Raw genomic sequence first — 8538 nt, 5'->3', positions numbered from 1 at the left:
GATTGCTCCCTGCTGATCCCACTGTGTGGGAGAGAGGAAGACAGAGGGGGAAAGAATGAGAGGCAGAGAACAAGAAATAAAGGCAGAAGGGGAGGCGGGGGCTGGAGGCGGGGTAGGGAGGTTGTTGAGTTTAGAGCCCGGCAGAGACCGCTGAGACTCATTCCTCAGGAACACGGCTGTCAGGGAGACCTTTCCACACCAGCTCCCGTCCTTCGCGAATGGTCGGTGGGAACTTGCGGCCAAGACAGAGGATATCAGTAGGACTGGACCTAGCTGCAACGGGAAATCGTGTCCGTTTGGGATGGTGGGCTTCTTGGCGGGTAGGGCTATATTTAATCTCCCGGAGCCGTTAAATTGGTTGGTATTTCGACGCACGCACAGCCAGGGTGGTGGCAGAGTACGCATGCGTGGCTGCGAGCTTAGTGGCAAGCGCACGGCCACTTTCACTCGCGAGGGAGAGGTAGTGGTGGCGGAGAAAGGGGCTGGCGCACGCGCGGTTGAGTCCTCGGCTGGCCCGAGTCTCGCGGGCGAGTGGGACGCGCTTCTCGGGAGGAGGGGGCGGGAGGCCCTTGGGCTCTTGGCTAGCAGAGCTGCGCGCGCGCTCGGGGAGGGGCTGGGAGGGAACAGGGTTTAGGAAGGAAGTGGGAGCCAAACCCTCTGATCCCCCGTCGGTACCCTGGATTGGGACGCAGTAAGGGGAGGAAATAATCGGGTCGGCGGTGAGAAGGAGCCGTTTCTGGTGCCGGACAAATCGCCTCCGCCAAAGATGAGGGTGGCAGACGGGGCGCCCCGCGGTGCAGCTGCACCTGGAGAAGGGGTCCCGGGAGCTCCGCGGCGGAGAATGCGGGCCGGGGTCTGGGGCGCTCGCGGCGACGGTCCCGGGTGGCGGGGACCATGGCCGGCCTTCGAGGGAGCGGCCCGGCCCCGGCGTCGTCGCCTGGAGAGGCCCTCTCTTCCGAGCCCCCGGGGCGAGCCACTCCTCAGGACGTGGGGGAGGAGCGCCAGGCAGGGAGCAGGAAGGAGCTGGGTGCCCAGGCCTCCTTGCCCTCGCAATGGCTACCAGCCCCACCGGTCCCCAGGGGTAGGCCGGGGGAAGAGGAGAAACAGCCATTAACAGGAGGGAGAGTGGGCGGGGGGGGGGGGGGAGTTCAAACACTGGGCCTTCAAGAGGGGCTGGCGTGTGAACTTGGACTCAGACTGTGACTTGCCACTAATTCCCTACCAGGCTTGTTGTGACTGACATTCCTTACTGAAGATTTAGGTGTCTTCTGTCACATCAAAGAGATGGAAGGAGCAAGGAAAACAAGTGGGGCTTAGCTTTCTGGTTGCAGCTAGCGAAGTCTTTGTAAACAGGCATGTTGTACTGCATGACTTTTCTGATAGCCCTAGAATTAAAGGTAATTGATTTTTTTCTTCCTATCCTTAGACTTTATCTGTCGCGACAGGAACTGGACAGTCCACATAAACCAAAAGCGTGGAATATTTACCGCCCCAATTTCGCTGTAGAACTCCACTTTGAAGAAGTGTTTTGATGCAAAATAACCTTATGGTGCAGAGTACTCTTGAAACGCTGGTGGCCAAACCCTGGCTGGTTTATATTTGTTCATATTCTTGAGAAACTCATTAAATTATGTAAATGTGTTTATGTATATTCAATGTTTATTTTTTCTTTTTGGGGGGGTATTTTTTATTATCTTTAAGTAGTTGTACAAAGGAGTTGCTACGAACTGCATCCCCAAGCCATAGTTTATTTGGTTCTGTATTCTGGCTTTGCCACTCAAAACACTTTGATTGAAGGACTTAACCAGATATTCTGTGTTATATTTCCTCATCTATAACATTCTTCATTTGAACAACATTATGAATCTGTAACACAGGATTATGCAAACTAAACATTAATATTCTCAAAGCACTCAGACCAATGCTTTTTGCTAAGCAATCGCTATGAAGAGATCATGAATATTCTCTTTTGGCAACACCCAAAATGTGCTGTATATTTAGGTCCATACACATGTTGTTTTTTTTTTTTAAAGACAAACATATAAAACACATTATTTGATTTTCTTAAAAAAACACACATAATGAGAGGAACTGTGGCCATGTTTGTAGTCAGGGAAAAAGACCACGAATAAGAACACACTAAAGCCACCAGCACAACAATGTTCATCACAGCACAATTTGTCATAGCTAGAATATGGAACCAACCCAGATGCCCTCAGTAGACGAATGGACCATATACACAATGGAATTTTATGCCTCTATCAGAAAGAATGACATTGCCCCATTTGTAAGGAAATGCAAGGACTTGGAAAAAATTATACTAAGTGAAGTGAGCCAGACCCAAAGAAACATGGACTCTATGGTCTCCCTCATAGAGAATAATTAGCACAGGTTTAGGCTAGTCACAGCAGAGGATCACAAGAGCCCAATAGCTATACCCTTATGAACACATAAGATGATGCTAAGTGAACTCCATGTTATGGAAACGACTGTTATATCACTGTTGTAATTACTTTCAACATGCCATGTGAAACTATAGCTTCTATTATTAATGATCCTCTTGTATCCCCTTCCTGTGGTTGTACCTGCACTCTCTGTATCTTATCTGAATACATTAGAAACCGTGTATAGTATTAGAACTAGGAAAGTGAAAGGGAATACCAAAATGGAGAGACACAGGGTAAAAAGACAAATGACTATAAAAGCAATACTTGCAAAACTGTTTAGTGTAAATCAACTGAACAACTCATAGGGGGAGCCGGAAAGGGAGAGGGGGGAGTTGGGAATGAGGTAGGAGGTAACAAACAGTACAAGAAATGTATCCACTGCCTAAGGTATGAAACTGTAACCTCTCTGTACATCAGTTTGTCAATAAAAATTTTAAAAAACTAGCTAAATTTGAGGAATATAATATGGAGGTCAGGTCTGGCCAGTGCCATCATTGGGTGTTATGGGGTATCAGGCTGGTTCAATCTTAGATTAGTTAGGAAGGGCAGAGGCTGGCTCCCAAGAGACAGGGGTGGGCACATGCCCTATTGGTTACTGAACCTGTCAGTCAAGTGCTTGGGACTAGGAGTTTCCTGTGACCCAGCCCCCTGACCTGACCCTATTTAGGGTCAGGACAGCTCAGGCACCATTATGCCATGCCACATGCCTCCATGTTCGAGTCCTGTGTCCTGACTCCTGGCTCATCTCTTGTCACCCTGAGGTCCCAACTCAACTCTCCATCAGAGCAGAATTGGTTTGTTGGTATCATTTTTGTTACTTAGACATCTTCTGGAAGTAAGTTTCTGTGTTTCTGTCCTGTTTTGTGGTGCTTGGGGGGCTCCCTCCCTCAAACCCCATAAAGAGAATAATGAAAAGGAACCGGGTCTGCTGTCAGGGAGAACTTTCCACACCAGTTCCCTTCCTTAACCAATAGTGGGTGTGAACTTGCGGCCATGACAGAGGATATCAGTAGGGCCATACCTAGCTGCAACAGGAAGACGTGTCCGTTTGGGGTGGTGGTCTTCTTAAGGGGTAGGGCTATATTTAATCTCCCGGACCCATTAAGTTGGTTCGTATTCTGATGCGCGCACAGCCAGGGTGGCGGCAGAGCACGCATGCGTGGCTCCCAGCAGAGTGGAAAGTGCACAAGCCACTTGCACTCGCGAGGGAGAGGTAGTGGTGGCAGGGAAAGTGGACTGCGCATGCGCAGTTGAGTCCTCTGCTTGCCCTGGTCTGCCAGGCAAGTGGGACGTGCATCTCAGGAGGAGGAGGGGCGGGAGGCCCTTGGGCTCTTGGCTAGCAGAGCTCCACGCATGCTCGGGAGGGGCTGGGGAGGGAATAGGAATTAGGAACAAAGCAGGGGCCAAACCCCCTGATTCCCCCGTCGGTACCCTGGACTGGGACGAAATAAGGGAGACCTCCAAGTCGTCCCCACTTCTCGCCAAGGGGCAAGATCCCCTGGAGATCCTCATCCCCAAATATATCACTGAGGCTCTCAGTCTCAATACTTGCACTGATGAGGCCCAAGTAGTTCTTGCTTTGCCACTCAAGACTGTTCCCAAGCGGCATAGACACCTGGGACAGAAGCAGCAGCAGCAGCAGCAGCCACAGGAAACATCCAGAGGGACTATAGCCACACCCCGCTGCCCACAGTCCCCCTCACCCCCTCATTCCACGGGGAGGGCGCCACACAGCAGCAGCAGCAGAAGGGCTAGAACCACAGTGCCCCCCAACCCTATGAACTCAACACAGCCATCAACTGCAGGGATGAGGTATTGTGTCCCCTTCCATCTGCCCTGCAGGATTCCTCAGGCTCCCTTTCAGCCCTTTCAGCTGCCTCAGTAACCTCTGCACCCTAATCTTCCTCCTTCCTACATCACAAATGTCACAGGACCTCCAGCAATGGGAGGCAGGGGCTAGGGGTGGACGGCAGGCTTCCAAGGAAAGGGGCCAAGGGAGTGGGGGAGGCCACCACCATCACCTGCTACCTGCAGCAGGCTTCAAAAAGCAACAACGCAAGCTACAGTATGGGAATTACTGCAAGCACTATGGGTACCCGCAATCCTTCCCGTGAGGATGGGCACCTGCAGGTGCTGAAGCCTGAATGGTTTAAGGGCCAGGACATCCTAGATCTGGGCTGCAGTGTGGGCCATCTGACCCTAAGTATTGCCTGCAAGTGGGGCCCATCGCGCATGGTGGGACTGGATATTGATGCCCGGTTGAAACATGCAGCCCGTCAAAATATCTGATGCTACCTGTTCGAGGAGCTGCGTCTCCCACCCCAGACTTCTGTGGGGGATGCAGGGGCATAGAGTAAGGAAGGGACTGCCACCATCTGAAAGAGAAGCTGCTTCCCAGCCTCGCTACCAGCCAGCCGGGGTCCTATTGTTGCACCCCAAGTGCCCTGAATGGAGTGGACACCTCTGTCTTCCCCGACAATGTTGTCTTCCTCATGGTAACTAGGTGCTGAATCGAGATGAGCTAGTGGAGGCCCAAACACCAGAGTATGATGTGGTGCTCTGCCTCAGCCTCACCAAGAGGGTGCATCTGAACTGGGGAGATGAGGGCCTGAAGCACCTGTTCTGCTGGATCCACAGGCAGCTATGCCCTGGGGGCATCTTGGTCTTGGGGCCCCAACCAGGGTCCTCCTGGGCTAGAGAAACACCCTCAAGGAAACAATCTACAAGAACTACTATCGAATCCAGCTGAAGCCAGAACAGTTCAGTTCTTACCTGACATCCCCAGAGGTGGGTTTTTCCAGCTATGAGCTTGCGGCCACACCCCACAATACCTCCAAAGGCTTCCAGCGTCCTGTACACCTGTTCCACAATGCCTGTTCCCCCAGCCACTAAGTGGCTCCCTAAACAGAAAACACAAAGAGGCTGCTCTTGCTGCTCCTGAAGACCTGGGTGATAAGGTTTTTTTCCTTCCTAACTCCAAAGTTTCCTTTCCTTGGGTCTGCAAAGAAGGCTTAAGTTGCTGCCCCAGCCTGGTCCCTATGCCCTGCACCTGAGCAGCAAGGCCACCTGTGCTGGAGTAACTGTCATCTTTCTCTGCCCCAGCCTGCTAGGCTGGAGAGCATGGACTGTTTTGCTGACTTCTGTTCTCCTGGGGTATGGGAAGTGGGGGGAGGGGCCAAATTCCCTAGCCCCTTCCTCCAGTTCTCCCAGGAAGATTCCCACTTCTTGGCCTTTGTCCTCCCCCTAGGGGGGGCCACAGGTACATGGACTAAGGGTTTGAGGGGGAGCTTTGCAAGGAGGCACACAGATACTGTAAATGGACTGTAAATCCCTCCTGCTGCTGTCCCCCAGTGGGAGAGGGGACTGGGTTTGGAATGTAAAAACAGCACAATAAATTTGATACCTAGGGCAGTGGCCCCAACCAGAAAAAAAAAAGGAAGAAAGGCAGAGAGAGAGAGAAGGAAAATATGAAAGAATGAAAAGGGAAAAATATTTTAAATCCTGTGATTGCCAACACTATCATATTTTATATTTCCCATTCTCTATTTGTAACATCCATTTGAACTAGATACTATTACCCTATGTTTTTCCTCGAACATGTTTTATTATGGAAACATAAAAATTTCCAAATATCTTGGATTAAACTGTTGGTCACTGTGACGAATGGCTGGGAAAAGAACTTAAGAGGGGGGGAGGGAGATTAAGTGAGGCTCACAGTTTCAGGGTTGACTTCATGGCCACTTGATCCCATTGCTTTGGGCCTGAGGTGAGACTGAAAACTCATGTCAAGGAGGGTGTGGTGGAGAAGCCTGCTCACCTCAGTGTGGCCTGGAAGCAGAGAGAAGCAGGAAGGGGCAGGGACATCCTTCCCTTTCTTCAACCAGGCCCCATCTCCTCCACTAATGCTGTAAACTTCTGAAGCCCTCAGTGGATTGGACTATTGATGAAGTCAAAAGCCTCCTGAGACAATTACTGCCCAAAGGCACGAATCTGTCCACTGGTACATTAGGGACAGAGCCTTTTGCACAGAAGCCTAAGAGCACATTTCATATCCAAACCTGAACACATGAAGATGGAATCATAGAGTATATTCCTCAGTCATCATCTCAACTCACAGCCGGTCATGCGTCAATCTTCCCTTCCCACTCTCCTCAAACCCTGGATGGCCCTTCCTACTCTTTCTTTCCTAAACCAGGATTGCATTGAAGGGAATTCCAATCACTACATTCTTTGATCTAACAAGTAGTTTGAGATGAGAGCCAATGTATGCACTCCCCAAAAGAACAAAAGAAAAAGAAAAAAAATTGAAAAATAAAAAGCCCTGGTAGCTCATATCTGTAATCCTAGCCAGTCAGGAGGATGAGACCTGAGAATTGGGGTTCGAAGCCAGTCAGAGCAAGAAAGTCTATGAGACTCTTATCTCCAATTAAGTGCCAAAACATCTGGGGTTGGAACTGTGACTCAAGTGATAGAGCACCAGCCTTGAGCAAAAACAAAACAACTCTGGTTGACAATGGCTCATACCATACTCCTAGCTACTCAGGAAGGTGAGATTTGAGAATCACAGTTCAAAGCCATCCCAAGTAGGAAATTCTGTGACAATTTTATCTCCAATTAACCATGAAAAATCAGGTGTGGAACTGTAGATCAAACGGTAGAATTGAGCACAAGAGCTCAAAGACAGCTCCCTGGACCAGCATAACCCCCTCCAAGGAACACCTGATAGCATTGGTTGTACTTCCGAATTATACTTCAATAATATTTGTATAATATCAATTGGTGTGTAACTTTCCATAATAGGCTAAAATCCCCTTTTATTTTAGTTCTTTCGAATTGAGTACTAAATAAGAGTACATATTTCAGTTATTCCCACTACTCTTCAGTTAAGGTTTATTAGTTTCTTACTATTCTTATTTCTCATAATTTATTTACTGAAGAAACCAAGGTGTTTGTCTCCTACAGTTTACATTTCAAACTATAATAAATCATGTACAGACCTCCTATTCATTATCATTTAATATAGTCAACAAGTATGAGTGGGCACTTTTTTGCAAATTGGGAAGTTGAGGTTTGGAGAAATTAATGTTTTGAAGCAAGCACTCACATGCAGATCTGTCGACGTCCCAGCCCATCATTTCCCATGCCATGCGCAGCTCATCCACAGTGCCTTGTCTATTTCCCTGCACACCGCGTGGCAACCTGTGGGGGCTTCCTAGCTGTGGATGTGGCTGCAAATGGTTTTCTTTCAGAGATGTGATGGCTGTGAACAGAGCTCAGCCTTGGAGCAGACACTAACTACCAGTGTACACTACAGGCCACAAAATCTCAGCCTTACCCATGGGTAGGTTTGCCCTTTGTCTAAGTCACCCCACCAAAAAAAAAAGTATCTGTAGAGGCTAAACAGCACATGAACTTAATCATGCCATTTGCATGCTCACATCCACAATGGCTTCCTGCTGCAGCAAACTAAACAGTTCTGAGCTGAACCTGAGGTATTCTACATTGTGATTTTTCCAGTCCTTGCTCCCACCCTGTGTATGTTACATCCTGCAGGCTATCATCTTTAGGCGATTTGCTGTTTCCCAGCATCCCGAGCCTTTGTTCACATGGCCCCTTTCCCTAAAGACTCTGACCTCCCGGGGTCCTTTGATTTCTTGTGGCCATTATGGGTATGTTACGGAGTGTGTCATTACTCTTTAGCTATTTCTTATTTTTATTTTATACTTAAGGTGATGTTGTTAAAGTTACATATGTATGGTTGTGAGTACATTTCTTGTCAAACTTGTTACCTCCTTCATTTCTCTCATACTTTCCCTCCTCTCCAGTATCCCCGCACCCCAAGTTGTACAGTTACTTTGCAACACATTGTATGGTGAGTATCACTGATGCATTGGGTTAGATTTTCAAGTACAATGTATGTATCTCCTTTGAAGGCAAGGCCTGTGTCCTGTAATCTTGCCACCCTTTGAATCCCAAAGTGCTTTGCTCCTGGTGCAGTATCTTCCTTGTTTGGATGAGTGCTTCCTTGCTTGTGTGTCCATTGTGGAAGCCCCTGTTGCTTTAAGCTGCTGCAGGGGAAGGAAGTGTGAGA

At 48.9% G+C, this 8538-nt stretch overlaps 1 pseudogene; it reads left to right on the top strand.

The window, feature by feature from the left end:
• Positions 1-894: 894 nt before the first annotated feature.
• Positions 895-5472, top strand: LOC125347596 (annotated as a pseudogene).
• The last annotated feature ends 3066 nt before the right edge of the window (positions 5473-8538 follow it).

This window comes from Perognathus longimembris, chromosome 3 (genome assembly GCF_023159225.1).
Source record: "Perognathus longimembris pacificus isolate PPM17 chromosome 3, ASM2315922v1, whole genome shotgun sequence".
Lineage (NCBI taxonomy): Eukaryota > Metazoa > Chordata > Mammalia > Rodentia > Heteromyidae > Perognathus > Perognathus longimembris.
Note: the sequence above shows the minus strand (reverse complement) of the source record. Positions and strands in the feature narration are given on the sequence as shown.